Source organism: Martes martes (genome assembly GCF_963455335.1).
Source record: "Martes martes genome assembly, chromosome: 11".
Lineage (NCBI taxonomy): Eukaryota > Metazoa > Chordata > Mammalia > Carnivora > Mustelidae > Martes > Martes martes.
In genome coordinates, this window is record NC_137899.1 from 101,114,209 (window position 1) to 101,130,739 (window position 16,531).

The window sequence follows — 16,531 nt, forward strand, 5'->3', positions numbered from 1 at the left end:
AAAGAATATGTGAAACTCACCAATGGTGCTAAACCACACCCCAAACACACACACAAACATACACACCTTATTATTAAACACATTATTATTAAACCACAGTCAAAATCCCCCAATATCCAAAGGACTTACAGAATGCGATTTTGCACAGTTGACTTTCCCCAGTCAACTTAAGTCATAACTGTTGAACGATTATGCCTTTAAGAATCAAAACTTTAAGATCATAACCACTCTCATTTCAGTACTTTGAGAGACATATTACATTAAGTTTATAAATATAATCTCCTCCACTTCTTAATGACTCATAGTGATACTTGAACATTCCTTGCGGTGCCGCGCTGTTGTGACAGATAGAGCACCAGGACAAAAATAAGTCTTGTTCATTTCCATTCAGGACCACACAAACATCCATGTGTTTGCCCTCTCTGTGCCAGAGATGAGGCTGAGTTCTAAGAATAGAGACAGAAGAAACCTGGTCCTGTATCCAGGGTTGCTCATTTTCACCAAGGAAAGTTAGAGTCCAGGAAATGGCCAATGAATGGTCAGAGACAACTGGCCTTTCAGATGAGCAGGAACCAGATCGTGAAGGAGTTTGAACTTGGACAGTATGAAGAAGGAAGAAAGCAGACGGAAAAATGGAGACAACAAGATGAGTGTGGAGAAGTCTGCTCTAGTCCTAACAGGAAATGATACAACCTAAGCATCAGGGACAGTAAAAGCTCGAGGAGATGAAAACAACAGGATCTGGTGTCTTTCTTCATGGTGGAATAAAGAAGGAGAATCTAGGATGAGTTCTAAGTTTCTTGCTATTGCAACTAAGGGACGCCGTTCACCGAAATGGGAGATTCAGAAAGGATGGCCTTGAAAAGGAAACGCATTGAATTTGGAGTTTCATTCATTTCTTCAACAAATATTTATTGGCCACTTAGTACGTGTCAGTCACTGGGTTGGCACTTTGGATATGACAGTAAGCAAAAAAAGACATGATCGCCTTCTCCTCTTCAAAGGTATCTTGTCATTCTCAGCTTAACCACTAAATTCCTTACATGGCTTATAAGCAGGGAGCATATTAAAAATAGTCAAAACAGGGGTGCCTGGGTGGCTCAGTCAGTTGGGCCTCTGACTCTTGATTTTGGCTCAGGTTGTGATCTCGGATGGTGAGTTTGAGCCCTGCATCAGGCTCTGCGCTCAGCTGGGAGTCTGCTTGGGACTCTCTCTCCCTCTCCCTCTCCCTCTGCCCTTCCACACCTCTCAAATAAATAAAAATAAATCTTTTTAAAAATAGTCAAAACATTGATACTACACAAGTACTGATCATCAGAACAGATGCCAGTATCTTGGGACAACATTTAAAAAATCTGCACTCCCTGCCCCATCATGCCAGGTATTACTCTTTCAATTATTGGACTGTGGGGAAGTCCAAAAGATGGGCTGGGCCACTGGGCTGGTGGAGGGGTGGGGGAACTCCAGGGTAGCTCTGTGTAGTAGCTGTTCATCAACTGTGCAGATCTATGTTACTGTCTTAATGACAGCATAGCCATATTGGTGCAGACTGGCTCACCATCGGGCCTGCTTCCAAGGCCTTCTGTGGTCTGGCATCTCTCCACTTCTCCGGCTTTATCTCTTGCCCTCACTGCTCCAGCCACACTGGTCTTCTCTGAGTGCCTCGAAAATACCACACTCCCACCGTGGAGCCCCCAAACATTCTGTTTCCTCTGCAAACGGCCTTCCTCCCTCCATCCCTCAGCTAACTCCCATATATCTCTTCTCATCTCTTGACCCTGCCCAGTGACAATCCCTCATAGCTCCATATCCTTCTCCTCCCTCGCCATCATCACAGGTCAAATTTACAAATATACTTACATGGCTCCTCCGTCGACCCTCTCTTGCTGGCTCCAAGAGGGCAGAGATCATGTCTTTTGACTGGGATCCTTTTTTTTTTTTTAAGTCTTTTTTTTTTTTTTAAGATTTTATTTATTTATTTGGCAGACAGAATACAAGAAGGCAGAGAGGCAGGCTGAGGGAGAAGAAGAAACAGGCTCTCCACCGAGCAGGGAGCCCGACATGGGGCTCAATCCCAGGACCTGGGATCATGACCTGAGCCGAAGGCAGCCACTTAACCGACTGAGCCACCCAGGCACCCCTTGACTGGGATCCTTTTCAAGACGGCGCCCTCACATGGCTACTGACAGAAGCCCTCAGCTCCCCACCACGTGGAGATCTCCTCACAAAATGGCAGCCAACTTCCCCCAGAGCAATCAATCCAAGAGAGCGACAAAGAAGCCACAGTGCCTTTTATGACCTAATCTCCTGAAACTCACGTTATTGCTTCCATTTCATTCAGTTTATTAGAAGCGAGTCACTCAGTTCAGCACACACTCAAAGGGAGAGGAATTTGGCTCCACCTCTTAAAGGGAGGAATATAAAACACTGTATGGAAATGTGTTAAAGTCACCATAAAGAACATCAACTCCAAAGACTGCTACAATTCAGAGGTTGATATCTTTGGGTGGAGAAACGTGACGCACAAGCAGATAAAGTACAATACAAAGCTCCCCCGTACAGATGATGGGTATTAAAGGATGACAGCTGATTTGGGTAGAACCCATATCATTGCTGACTTTAACATTAGACAAACAATTCTTTGCATTCTTCTTCTTATTATTATTTTTTTTTTGAGAATACTAGTCAGGATGAAAAATTGACATGCATAAAATTCATCTGTCAACAAAGTGGTATTTTCAGATAATCATATTAAAAATAATCTTAATATCCTTTACATAATAATGCATAAAAAGTATTCTAAGCATACTGAGTATCTTATTATCATTGCAATTTGGAGCTTTCTTTGAACATTATTTACCAGCATATTAAATTCCCTGCTCATTAAGTGCATTTGTAAAATATAAGCATTAAGAACTTTTAACCCAGAGTAAAGTTGCCTAAGAAACTCAGAAATTCTTGAGAAATCCTTTCTGTAACATTTGTTTTTTTCATTCCTTTTTGATACTTACTTCAGTCATCAGTTTCTAAAAATGACTTGTTGAGATCTGATTTGACATCATGCTTTTCTTACAGTAATTGTCCCATACTCAGATGTTTGGGCCAAAACCACATTTCATTCATCCCTGTTGTGTCACATGCATGCATCCTTAACTATTTCACCTTCCAAACAGCAAGAAATCCTAATTAAACAATGTGAACATGGCAGTATTTCTTCTCTAATATTTCCATTATATTTACTTCCTTTTCCTTGTCTTTAAAATAAATCCAAGAGTCATCATTGTCCTTGTTTTTGGGGGTATATCTGCCAAGGTCCTCGGTGAGGAGGCAGCATTTTAGACAGAGTGACTGCTTCTGTGTTATGATATCAGAAGAAATCCTCCACGGTTCCTGGGTTTGAAATTTGCTCAGCAAAAGTCAGAGTCTTTCACTCCATGGTTTGTCTTATGGTTAAATGAAAATGATGACTAGCTGTCTGGAACATCACGAGGAACGAACCCTGTCATGTGTAGCTCATCAGTACAGCAAAACTGTGAAGTGGGATCATCCCAGTCTCTTCTGGGAAGGTGCAGAGGATAAGGTGACTTGACCAAGATGGCCTCGTCACGTTGAGTGTCGCTCGATGAGTACAAAGTAGCAGCCATACTTAAATTTTGGGCTTTTATGTCAAAGTCCTGGAGCTTTTCACCATAACAGGCTGACTGAATTCATACCAATATGTAAGTGACAGCCCCCAGAGTTGTGCTTTGGAGCATTGCTGCATAGATAGAGAAGGGGCCCTGATGGACGAGGGTAGTGGCTGAGCGAGCGTGCAGTCTGGGTCCACTCAAGAGACAGAAGCCACACGGTTAACCAGGGAGGCTGAATATAAAGAATTCTTAATTGCAATGAAAGGGAGGCTATGAGACAGAAGGAAACTCTCTCTGCTGCCCCAGCAGAAGGGAGAGAACCCAAGGCAGGACAAACTTGGAAAGCATTCGGATCTTACTGGAGAAGGTATGATTCCGCCCGCTGGATGGCAGGGAGGTTTACCAGTTTGGCCAGCCTGGAACTGGTCTGGTTGCTGGGCAGGTGACTGGCTATCTTCCAGACTGCACCTGGGAGAGCAGGGAGCAGGTAATCAGCAGCTGGTGGTGTGGGCATGGGGTGAGAGTCCGAGAGCCTGCAGGGAGGGGCAGAAAGACTTCAGGGTGCAAGTTGTGTGTGTGTGTGTGTGTGTGTGTGTGTGTGTGTGTGTGTTGTGGGGAGGGGGCTGGCAGAGAAGGCTGCTGCTGAGTGTATGACGCTCCGGGTCATCAGCAGCTCTGTGCCGTTAGCATGTAGTGGGGTGGGAGAGGGAGAATATGCAGAGGGAGCCTAGGGGCTGGCAAGGGTAAGAGGCCTCTCGAGCGTGCAGCACAAGGACTCACATTTCTGTGTCAAGAGGCCTTCCGAAAGGTTATCAGCAGGTTATTGCCAGGTTCTGAAGGAACACAGAAGTCTGACCTCTTTTGATTCTCAAAATTTTAAGAATTAATTCAGAAGTACTTTAACTCACACTTATAAAGCACTTATTATTGATTCTTTCTTTCCACAAAAACGTACTGCATGTCTACTCTGGGCCACTACTCTTTACAGGGTGAGAGATCAAAGCCAACATAAAAAAGAAGACCTATATTGGGCCCTGAAGGCACCTAGAATCTGGACATATGTATCAATAGAACACAATAGAGGACCCAGAAATACAAGCACACAAATAGTTCAGCTAATTTTTTTTAAGATTCTATTTACTCATCTGGCACAGAGAAAGAGAGAGAGCACATGTGGAAGCACAAGCAAGGGGGGCAGCAGAGGGAGAGGGAGAAGCAGACTCCCCACTGAGCAATGAGCCCAACGTGGGACTCGATCCCCAGGACCCTGGAATCACGACCTGAGCCAAAGGTAGATGCTTAAATAACCGACTGAGCCACCCAGGCGCCCCAGTTCAACTAATTTTTGACAAAGTTTCTGAAACAGTTTAAGGAAGGAAAAATAGATTTACAACAAATGGTCCTGGAGCATTAGCTATGCATAGACCAAAAAATAAACCTAAACCTCACACCTCATACAGAAATTAACTCTAAATGCATCCCACAGTTGAATATGAAACATAAAACCAGGAGACGTTTAGAAAACGTCCGGGATTAAGGGCCAGGTGCATGGGTTTACACCTGACACCAAAAAGCACGGCGAACTGGGCATCATCAAAATTAAACACTGGGAAGACCAGATTAACTGGAGTCTAGCGCGGCAAGAACGCGAACTACAAGAATCCGTGTCTATCTTAGAGGCGCAAGCGAAGGGCTAGAACACAGAGAAGATCAATTTCAGCCAAGGGGATCGGAGACGTCCCAGGAGGTGACAAGTAAACTGGGATTTGAGAGACAAGTAAGATTGCAACAGATGGACCCAGAACTATGAAGAGCCTCCAAGGCAGAATGAGCGAAGGCCAGAAGGAAGAGAAGTAGGAGAGTGTTTGCCCAGTGCGGAGCCCCGCGCAGCTCACGGTGGATGGGAGGAGCGGAGTGGGACCGGAGCCTGGAAAGGCGGGTGGGGCACGGATTGTGCAACTGAGTGCAATGTGGATAGAGCCCGGTTCCCAGACAGCGTAAGGCTATGAAATGTTAAATACGGGAAGAGGTGCCGAGAACCTTGGCAGGTGGGCACTCTGGGCATCTCGAGGAAGAGGACTATTTGGCCAGGGGCGTGATGGGAGACGCCCATCTACTCCTGGGGGCGGGGCCGGAGGGGAAACAGGAGGGAGGAGCTAGGGGGCCCCTCCTGGGTGCTTTCTCTCTTCCGCCTCCTGTCTTAGCACAGGCTGGGACACCCGAGTCTGTCTCTTTGCTGTGGGCTTCTCCTCCTTGCTTCTTCCCATGGCCTTGCTCATTCGGTGGAATTGACCCCACTCTGATCCTGCCCAAGGTAAGAGCCACCCCTACCTCCCAGGTCTCAACTGCAGCGGAGCATTTTAGATGCAGGGGGAGAAAGTAGGTCAGTTAGCAAGTGGTTTAGGAAGTGCTTACTCAAGAAACACATCGCAGCCAATGCACTACTCTATTTTTCAAAACTGTGGATACCCTGGGATTTAAAAAAAAAAAAAAATCAGTTTATTTTGGCCATCAGAGTTTTACATCCACTCTTCACATCTACTGACCTAATTCTATCAGGAAAACTTAAGGGTCTGTGGTTCCAAGTCTATTTTATCCCACTGCCAGGTTCTTCCAGGAGATCTTGCTGGTACTTGGGGGAATGGTAAGTCCATTCGCACAGTCCCGAGTAGCATTTCCTAATTTAAAGGCACACAAGTCAGCGATCTTTTAACAGCTAGGAGGACAGATCGCTAGATATTCACCGAGTTCTAAAGTTTTGACTAAAAGGTTAGGACTGTCAGAAGGAAGGACAAATAAAAGAAATAGAAGATATATATATGATATATATATGATAAGATAAATATATGATAAAAGAATGGGAGAGATGGACGGACTTGCCGAATGGGTGGAAAGTTTGAGTATCTGTTTTGGGTATTGAGTTGCTGGTTTCCCACCTCCCTGTGTTCCTTGCTCCCCTACCAAGTTATTCCAGGGGGATGTTTGTAATTCTTGTTCCATCACGGAATTTCCCCTTGACTAACCACTGAAGCTCACAGAGGCACACTTGAATGCGGATGGCATCCACAGAAAAGCCAAAAGCCTGTCAATGGCCTTGTCGCTGCTGAGATGGGACAGTGGCTGATGAGACTGACCTAAGTTTCTGGGACGTTATCAGCAAAACTAAACTGTAGCATTCCCTGCACAAGGAGAATTTGGCTTCTGGACTCACTCTGCCAGCAGAACTAGCCAGGAACTCTCTAACCAGATTCCAAGTCTAAATTAAACACACGGTCTTAAAAAATAGTCAGAGAGATCATGCACATTCGAAAAAGTTCTGCTCACTTGCCATTCCCCAGAAAAAAATTAATGGGTGGGGGTAATTTCCCCCAGAAAATAGCAGTATCATATCATATCATAACATATCATATATCATATCATGTCATTGGTTATCTGTTTTTTTGAGGACACTAACCTGCAGTCTCTTTAGCATCTTTTCTTTGTCCCCGGAGTGAATATTGAGTCAAAAAGCAACCGACCTTACAGATCAAGAAAACCAAGCTCTCAGGTTGCTGGAATTTCTTAAATTCTCTGTACATGTTATCTAAATACTACAGCTGTTCTTTCAAATAGATCGTAAACAAATGGTGTTGATGGGCTATAAAGTTTTTCCTGGCACAAATGTAGTATGACCTGGAAAACACACTTCATCATTCATGACTAGAATGTTCTCTCCAATGTATGCCAACAAAAACTTGGAATAATCCAACATATACTTTATACATCTGACATTACATAGGAGAATACAAGAATAGTGGCTCAGAAGCTTAAACCCCATTGTTGGCAATCAAAAAAGAAAGTTCAGGGTAAGAGAGACTTTCTCAGAGGACTTTTGGCCAATGTTTATGCAAAAGCATCAGGATGCAGACAGGGTAGAGAAGAGGCTGAGGAAACTTCATAAAGAAGGTGGCAGGAAATCAGGGACCTGGGGAGTGATTTAGACTTCTTCAGGAAAAAAAGGAAAGAAGGACGTTCCTGACAAAGAACACTGACAGCAGTCCCTAAGCTTCCTGGGGAGATCCGCCGAGTCCTCGAGTGTGGTTGTAGGGCAAGATCCAGGAGGAGACCCTTGGCCGGGGTGGAAGCAGGGAAGGGAGGCGGAGGTTAGGCTGTGAAGGTTATTATTGAGTGTCTTCTTACAGAATGTGAAATCATTGAATGCTTTTCACAGGAGCGCTACACAGTAATGACCAGAATACAGCAGATGTTTACTAGATGTCAGATATCCAACACCATGGCGCACCGTAACTTACTTCTTGAAACCATCCCCGTGAGGTGTGAACTGTGCCCATTTTACAGGTGGGGAGGTGCAGACTGACGAAATTATTTCTACAAGATCAAACAGCGAATAAGTGGTGAAGCCAAGATTTAAACCTGGGGCGTCTAGCTCCAGATTCCATGCTGTCTTGCTTCCTGAGGGAGTCATTAACCCATTTCAGAAAGATAATTCCAGGGGCACCTGGCTGGCACAGTTGGTTAAGCAACGACTCTTGGTTTTCAGCTCAGGTCGTGATCTTGGGGTCAAGAGATTGAGCCATGTGTCGGGTTCAGCACTTGGTGTGGAGTCTGCTTGGAACTCTCTCTCCTTCTCCCCCTCCCCCACTCTCCCTTTCCAAAAATAAATCTTAAAAAAAAAAAAAAAAGATAATTCCATGGCTATGTGGAGGATGAATCAGAAGAGAGACAGGAGGCAGGGAGACCAGCAAGGAGGCCACTGCTGCGGTCCAGATGAAAGCTGGCCCAGGGCTCAAGTTGATACAATTTATGAACAAGTAGAGATGGTGGTGAAAAAGAGGGTAGAGGTTAAAAAAAAAAGACTGAGTCATCTCCCTTGAAAGGCTGGGTGGGTGGTGCTGCCAATCCCGGAGGCAAAAAAAACCAAAGGAACTACAGGATGGGTCAGGGGGAGGAGAAAGAAGAGAGGGCTTTGTTTGGAGCCAGAGGATTTCACAGAGGAGGGACATTCAAGCAGAGGCATCTGCAAACAGCTGGAATAACGGACCTGGCGAGGTTGGGGCTGGACATGGAGATGGAGGTGGACACTCTGGAAGGTCCTGAAGTTTTAGCTTCAGGGCTCCTCCCATACTTGAGCCCTTCTAAGCTCCCGGTGGGGGTGGAGGGGGCGGCCGACTCTACACTCCTGTAGCCATATGTGTTGGCGAACATTTCAGAAGCAGGTGGTTGTAGCTGACATTGATTAACACTGAGACTGTTAACCTTCTTCCACCCCAACTTCCTCTCCTGGGATCGAGAGAATGCCCTTCCCCCAAACTGTATAAACATCAGGTATCATAAACCTAGGTGTATCCCTGGATTGATCTGGAGGTGATAATTTGTTGTAGTTGACAACCGAAGCCATGGGAATGACAAAATCTCTCAAAAAAGAGAATGTAGCAAGAAAAGATCCCCAAGAATAAAACCTTCAGGAACTCACATTTAAGTGGTGGGTGGAAGGGAGCTGGACAAAGAAAGAGTTATTGGACGGGTTGGAAGAGCCATGAGAGTGTTGGGGGTTGGGAGCCGAAGAATGACTAGTTTCAAGATGGGACAACAAGCTGGAGGAATATTATATGCAGAGGAGGAAGTGTTGAACTAGACAGGTGGGTCGAAGTGGCCTGAGAAGGGCCCAGGAGGTAATAAACTAGAGGCAATGAGGATAAGCTACTTTCTAAAGAAATGAAGTGCCATTTGCTGTGTCCAGGATATCGCGCTCAGTGCTTAGAAACATTACTTTCATTTGTCAACTTGGCTGGGCCATGGTGCCCTGATATTTAGTCAAACATTACCTTAGATGCTTCTGTGAGAGCGTGTTCTTTGGATGAAATTAATACTTCAATCAATGGACTTTGAGTAAAACAGAGTGCTCTCTGGAGTGTGGGTGGGCCTCATCCAATCAGTTGAAGACTTGTCTAGCACCAAGACTGACCTTCCCTGCACAAAAGGCAGTTCAGCCAGCAGAGACCTTCAGACCTGGCCTGCAGCATCTGTTCTTCTCTAGGTCTCCAGCGTGCTGGCCCACCCTGCAGATTTGGGACTTGTCAGCCTCCATAATCACATGAACCAATTCCTTATGATCTCTCTCTCCCATTTCTCCCATCGGTATATAGATCTCTCTACACATACATGCTGTTGGTTCTGTTTCTTGGAAGAATCTTGACTGATATAGTCCTACAGGGACACAAATTTGGTTAAGAATGGCCTCAAGAAGCTTACCCAGTGTGAGGGAAGAGTGGGAAAAGTTATCTGCAGGGATTATGTTTAGGATGTTTAAGGTAGGCCCAGGGGGGCGGATTGTATTTGGGAAATGCAATTGAATGGGAAGGTGTAGTTACATGAAGAAATGCACGGAGCCTTTTGAGCATTTATGGGAGCCCTGTTTGGATTTAGCGTGTGATATATATAAGAAATCAGAATGGATAATTATCCATCAATCTGTGGAAGCCAAAGTGTAGAGCGCGTTTAAATATTAGGAATGAGGTGTTTGTCCTTCTTTGGGTAGGACACAGAGAATTGTTTCTTTGAGCAGGAAAGTCGCACGATTGGGTTTCAGACATTAAACCATCCTAACTGTGAGCTGGGTTCCAACCATTCTCTCGGTATGTCGTGTGCCAGGCACTAGGATAAGTTTTAGAGATAAGGTAATAAAAGACCCAGTGTCTGAATTCAGGGAGCTCGCAGCCTGTGAGGGAGTAGGAGATGGAGAAAGGAAATGTTATAATGCAATATTGATAAACCCTTTCATAACAGCGTGTGGTATAAAAGGGGTCACAAAAGAGGGGCACCTGTGGGTGCCCACATACACATGTGGGCATGGGGCTGGATCACAGAAAGCTTCCTGGAAGAAGCGATCTGGGACAGTTTTTTTTTTTTTTTTTTGGAATTGTGAATAATTGTCTCATAGAGATTCGTTCGGATCATTTGAAAAGGAGTTGTCATTTAATAGGATCCAAACTAAAAGAATGTTACAACGGTGGTCAGGTCTCCCAGGTCAGACCTTGAAGACTTCCCTAACTCATGACTATCTTACAATAGTATTTCCTATATCACGGGTCTCCAAAGCAAGAGGCCTAGGACTTCCTAATATGTAAAATCTGAAATTGGACAGAGAGGATGTTTAAACACTTCCATCTTCTTTCCTCATTCTATTCTTTGCTTATAGAAACTCTTCCCAAAAGTTCGGGACCCAAGGCCTCCAGCCTGCCATGAGGAGCTTGTGTTTCTCCCAAAACTGATTTGCCCCAAACTTTTCATCCTTGAGGTGCTATGGACCCGTGTTAGAAAGAAAGCAATCTGATTGAACTAGTTAATCCCGACCTCTGAATGACTCTGAAACCCTGTTACCCTCCCAGAACTATTTAAGTCTTTAAAGAGAGGATACTACAAATCCTTGGTGAATTATAGGTAATCAAAACAAGGCTTTTTTGTACTTGTTGATATAGGCCATGTTGAAAAGATGGGGCTACACATCCAGGGTTCTCATTTAGACTTACTAGGTTTGCCACTTCAGGAAGTAAATCTCTGCTTCCTAATTTATCTACACTTACCTTTAGTATCATTAAAATATTGTTGATTTGGCATCTGATGGACCAAAACAAGTTTTGAAATTTTTTCTAATGAATGAAAGCAAAGAATTTAAAAGTCCGCTTCTTCAAAAAGAATTTCTGACTCATTGTCCTAAGTGGAAGGAATTATGATATTATTTCATCTCTTTCCTGCTTCCTTTGAATACTAAGTTGGTTAAATTAGCTGTGTAGTTACGGCAGTGTGGCTGTTTTCTGAGAGGAATTAGTTTTTCCAAAAATCACACATAATGTACAATGCATGACATGGATTCAATAAACAAATTGAACTGAAAACTGTTCATTTGGCTCCTCTTCCTTAAAAAACACCTTGTTGGGATGCCTGGGTGGCTCAGTTCGTTAAGCAGCTGCCTTTGGCTCAGATCGTGATCCCAGGGTCCTGGGATCGAGTCCCACATCAGGCTCCTGGCTCAGCGGGGAGCCTGCATCTCCCCCCACTCTGCCTGCTGCTCTCCCTGCTTATACTTTCCTTCTCTGTTAAATGAATAAATAAATTAAAAAAAAAACACTTTGTCAAGACAAATAAGACTTATGGTAATATGCCATACTGCTGATACCAAAAGTTTTAAGGTCATAACATTTGAAACTTTAGCAGAGGAAGGAGTGATTCATTATTAAATCAGTGTTTCCCAAAACTCAGGTCACCAGACTGACCCTGGGTAATTCCTTCATCATCATCATCATCATCATAGGTTATGTTTATTAAGCATTTAATTCCCATCAACCTCATATAAAGTATAATTATCACCCCCTTTTCCTGGATGAAGAAATTGAAGCACAGAGAGGTTAAGTAACTTGCTTAATGTTACCCAGTAATTAGTAAAGCTAAGATAGAAACTCTGGCAGTTTCAAATTGCCTCTCTGCCCCTGCCCACCCAATTTTGACCCAGTAGATCTGGAATGAGCCCTGAAATCAGTATTCAAGTCCTCGGGTGATTCTGAAGCAAAGACAGGTTTGGGAACTATCCCATTAAATGAAGTTGTTTTTCACTGGATGGCTCTGCTTCTTACTCGTGTCTTAGAAATAATAGCTCCTAGGGCCAGTCAAGTGACACAGTACTCCTTCATCTGATCAGTAAACAAAGATATTTGAACGCTTTTCAGTGTTCTTCAGGCACAATGCTGAGGGGCCTGGTGAACTTTAGGAATTACGGCATGACCCAAGGCACAGACTATCCAGTTTAAAGGCATATGTGATAAGTTGGCAATTAGGAAGAGATCAGAAAAGCCGAGGTAGAAGGTGCAGCATAGGCTTCCTGGAAGGGGATGTGAGCTGGATCTCAAAAAGAAAGCAGGGTTTGCAAATGTATGAAAGGAAGAGGGAACTATTTCTGCTAAGGGAGGAAATGAGCTCTCATAAACAGTGATTTAAGGCTGGTATTTGTGAGCCAATGGGAGGCCCAACAAGACTGGGTGAAGCTGGGACTTCCTTTTGGGAGGAGGCTAGAAATAAACTTGGAAAAGTAAGTTAGGACAAGATTATGGTAAACCTTAAGTAAGTGCCCGGTCAGAACTTGGACCAAACCCTATGAACAATGGTGGGGGTGGGCATCCACTGGGAAAGAACCCTCTGTAGTCAGTCACCATGTAGGCTGGAAGGATAGACAAGAGATCAGAACCAGAAAAGCCATTTAGAAGGTGAAAGGAACAATATAGGTGTGGGAATCTATCCTTAGTGTGGACCTGGGAGTCACTGGATCAGGTTATGCCGCTGACCACGCTCAGTGATTTGGACCGAAGTGTCTTCTGTCTGAGTCCTAGGATTCTTCGCTGGAAGATGGGTGTGATTATGAAAATGACTGCCCTCACAGACTGAGCCCAATAACACAGAGGATTTCTCTAGGATGCTGACCAGCTCTGGGGTATAAGGTAAACATGTCAGAATTTTCAGTTTTCAGGCCCCTGTGACTTGGAAAATGGGACACACTTTATGGAAGACAAGGAAAGAAAGGCTAACTAATACTTAGGGTTTTAGGAATTATGCTGGGTTAATAAAGGAATTATCCTTCCCAACAACCTTAAGAGGTAGGTATTTTTATCCCCATTTAACAGTTGACTTAACTAGAGGAAAAGATAGTTTGAGTGGGAATATAAATGAGAGTCTGCCTAAATCTAAAACTGGGGCTTTTTGAACTTCATCATATTGCTTTAGACTCGTTAAGTTCTATTTTATTTCACTGGTTTTGCCCTAATATTCTAGTCTGAGACTATTTTGAATTTTGATTCTAACCTCTATCCAGGGAATCATCCCTCCAAACTTTGTGTCCTCTGAGAGAGGGACATCAGTTTTGCTGAGGTGGGGGAGAAAGATGGAGGAAGGATTTTTTTGGAGCTGAGAGAGACAAGATGCCCTTGCTCCGTTAGGTCTAAGGCAAGGTTACCTGCCCAGAGTAGAAGTGGGATAGATGCAGCCTGGTTGTGAACTGGCGGGAAAGCCAATAGAATAGTCTAGCTGCTGAGAATGATGGGGCAGATGGGTGGAGAGTGAAGGACAGAAGGAAGTTAACGACCAGGACTGAGGCAGGGAGTGGGTAGTACAGAGGCATGAAATACTTCTATCAAAGAAAAACAAAGAATGGATAAACAGTAAAGGGCGAGCTGGCCCACTCAGCTGGTATATTAGCTGTGGGAGGTCGCAGACAAGGAGACCGGATTGAATGGTAACACTGAAGAACCCGGGTTAGGGAAGAGGAGACAGAGCGCTGTCTGAGGAAAGCTCAGGTTCCAGCAACGGGGAAGAAAGGAAGATATAAATGAAGCCATATGTAGTGGAAAACCTCATCCACGGGGAGAAGCCTTCCATTTTTACCTTCAGTCTGACCCCGTGCCCACAAAAAGTTGTTAAGCATATGTAAGCGTTCTTTCGACTAGGTTACCTGTAAGTATGGGATCTAAACCAAGAATTGTTAACCCCTCGCACAGGCTGAGACTGCACACTTCGGCGAAATGCAATACTTCTAAAGGCACTTAGGTGTTATAAAAGACCACATTTCAATCGAAGGAACCGCATACTACCAGTGGGATGTTTCTTCTAAGGGAAACCCAGGTTACTCAGGATAAACTGTGGACCCTGGGGACAGCTTTCTGCTCTGGGCCTAGGATTTCTACCCCAAGATCCTACTAGAATCTCCGTCCTGTTTTGGTTTGAAGCAAAACAGGAAGTTACATTTGCCACATCTGTTGCCCAGATAGGGTCATTGGCAATCCTTCCTTGCTTGTTCCCGGAATTAGCCAGCCCCCTGGTGTGCTGGGAGCCATGGTATTAAAAGCGGGAGCCCCTCACTGAGTGCGGGGCAAGTCCCTGCTTTCCCCACCCTCTGTCACCCTAGGAAGCCCAGTGGCTGTTTGTGCTGCCAAAATGAGTATTTAGAGTATTTCAAGTACCCAAGTGACAGTTAATTTCAAGTGAATGTCATTAACCACCTGAGGTTACAGGAGAAAACATTTTAGCCCTCTCCTACCATCCGCACATGTCAATCCTTGTCTTCTTGATTTGTCTCTACGAAGATTAATGCTAAAGGGATTCTTCGTTATTTGCCAAAAAAAGAGTTGAAGAGTTTACACAGGTAAGCCTGGCTGGGGTTTCCTTTGGAAACGATTTTAAAGGGAGACACACACCGGTAAGCTCAGGCTTCCAGGTACGGACTGCTACGGCCTGCAGGTGCAAAGGGGCTCGAGAACCCACTACACGTTTTTCTTGGAAGTCTGTGCCTGGTTTTCGGGGCCGCTGGCCCGTCTCTGCCACGCTCCTCGGCCCCGTCGGGGATGCTGCGGGCGGCTTTTCCACGCGGCACACTCGTGGTCGTGTTCCACGTTGGCTCCCGGTGTGTGTGGTGTGTGCGCACCGGAGAGGGAGCGGAGGAAGGGCAAGACCCTCTCTTTCAGGGTGTTTTGGGGCAGTTTCTCCAGAGGCTGGTGCCCTCAACCTAAAAAGGTGACCCCCTCCTCGTTAGGTCCGAAGTGGCGGGAAGCCGGGTCTTCGGAGGCTCCCGAAGGCGAGGGAGGCTCTAAAACCTGGAGGAGGACCCGGTGCGCCCGGCCGCGGCTGGCGCGGGCGCTCAGGGGAAGGGGCCGCGGGCTTTCAGGTAGAAACACGCCCCGCTCGCGGAGCCTCGGCCGGTGCGGGGGGCGACCCCGGGGCCGTGGCCGCGCCGGGCGGGAGGTTTCCGGGCCCCTCCCGCGCCTCGGGCTTGTGGGGCGATGGCGGCGACGGTTTCCCGGCTCCCCCGCCCCGGACGCCGATGGCGGTGCGTTCCGGCCCTCCCCCACCAGCGTCTCCCCCACGGTAGCCGGAGCCGGTGAGGCCGGGAGGGCGGGGAGCCCAGGAGGAAAGGCGAGAGGGCGGAGGTTGCGTGGTGCAGGCGGCGGCGGCGGCGGCGGGAGGAGGGCCGGCGGGCGGGCAGGGGAGGAGGAGGAGGCGGGAGCCGTGTCGCACGCAGCTCCAGGCGGGGCGGCCCCGGCGGCTGAGGGACGCAGCCAGACCTTGGCGGGACGGGGATTTAACCGGCGCCCGGGCTCAGCGACCCGGTGGAGACGTCGTCAGAGCCCTTTGGGCACCAGGGAAATGCGGGTGAGTGGCGGCGGCGCGGGGGCCGAGGGCAGGCGGCGGCGGCGGCGCAGGCCCGGGTCGGAGCCGCGGTGTCGCAGTGACTGGGGCCGCGGCGGCCGAGCCCAGGCGCCCGGCGAGGCCTGAGCCGCCGAGCCGAGCCGCAGCGGGGCGGAATGGCGGCCGGGCAGGGGGACTCGTGGGTGGAGGACGCTGGGTTGGGAGGGGAGCGAGCGGGGCCCGGCCCTGAGTCACCCCGGCCGGCTTGGGCCTGGCCGGGCCGCGGCCCCGGACGCGGGCTCGGAGCGGCCAGGCCTGGACTACGCACTGGGGGGGAAAAAAAAAAGCCCGATTCATCGCGCCCGAGGCGGCGGCGGCCTGGTGGCGCCGGCCTCTCGCCCGGCCGCCACCGGGCCGGGGCTTCGGGGCCGGGCGGGCGGGCGAGCGGCCCCGGGCAGCCCGGGCGTGCGCGCCTCGGCCCCTCTCGTGCGGCGACCCCTCGGGGCGCCCTGGCTGGTGCCCTTTCTCCCCCACCCCCTGGGGACCGCTAGTCCCCCGTGCGTTACCCCCCCCCCCCGACTCGTGCTCTCAAGAAAGTACTGGGTTCGCGCGCAGGAGAAGCCGCGGAACCGGGCTCTGCTTTCCGGTTCCCCGCCCGCGGCTCTCGGGGTCCCCGCCTGCATTGTTGCGACTGTGCAGGTCGCTATTGGGTAACAGTCGCCCCTTTGCCCCGTTCT

At 47.4% G+C, this 16,531-nt stretch overlaps 1 protein-coding gene across 1 annotated transcript in view; it reads left to right on the plus strand.

Annotated features, from left to right (window-relative positions):
- The first annotated feature begins 15,637 nt into the window (after positions 1 to 15,637).
- The window catches only part of CUL1 (cullin 1), a 105,567-nt gene continuing 104,673 nt past the window's right edge, over positions 15,638 to 16,531 (plus strand). Inside the window, 1 exon segment of the mRNA XM_080818017.1 lies at positions 15,638 to 15,818. The gene's annotated coding sequence lies outside the window, so the exon portion shown is untranslated.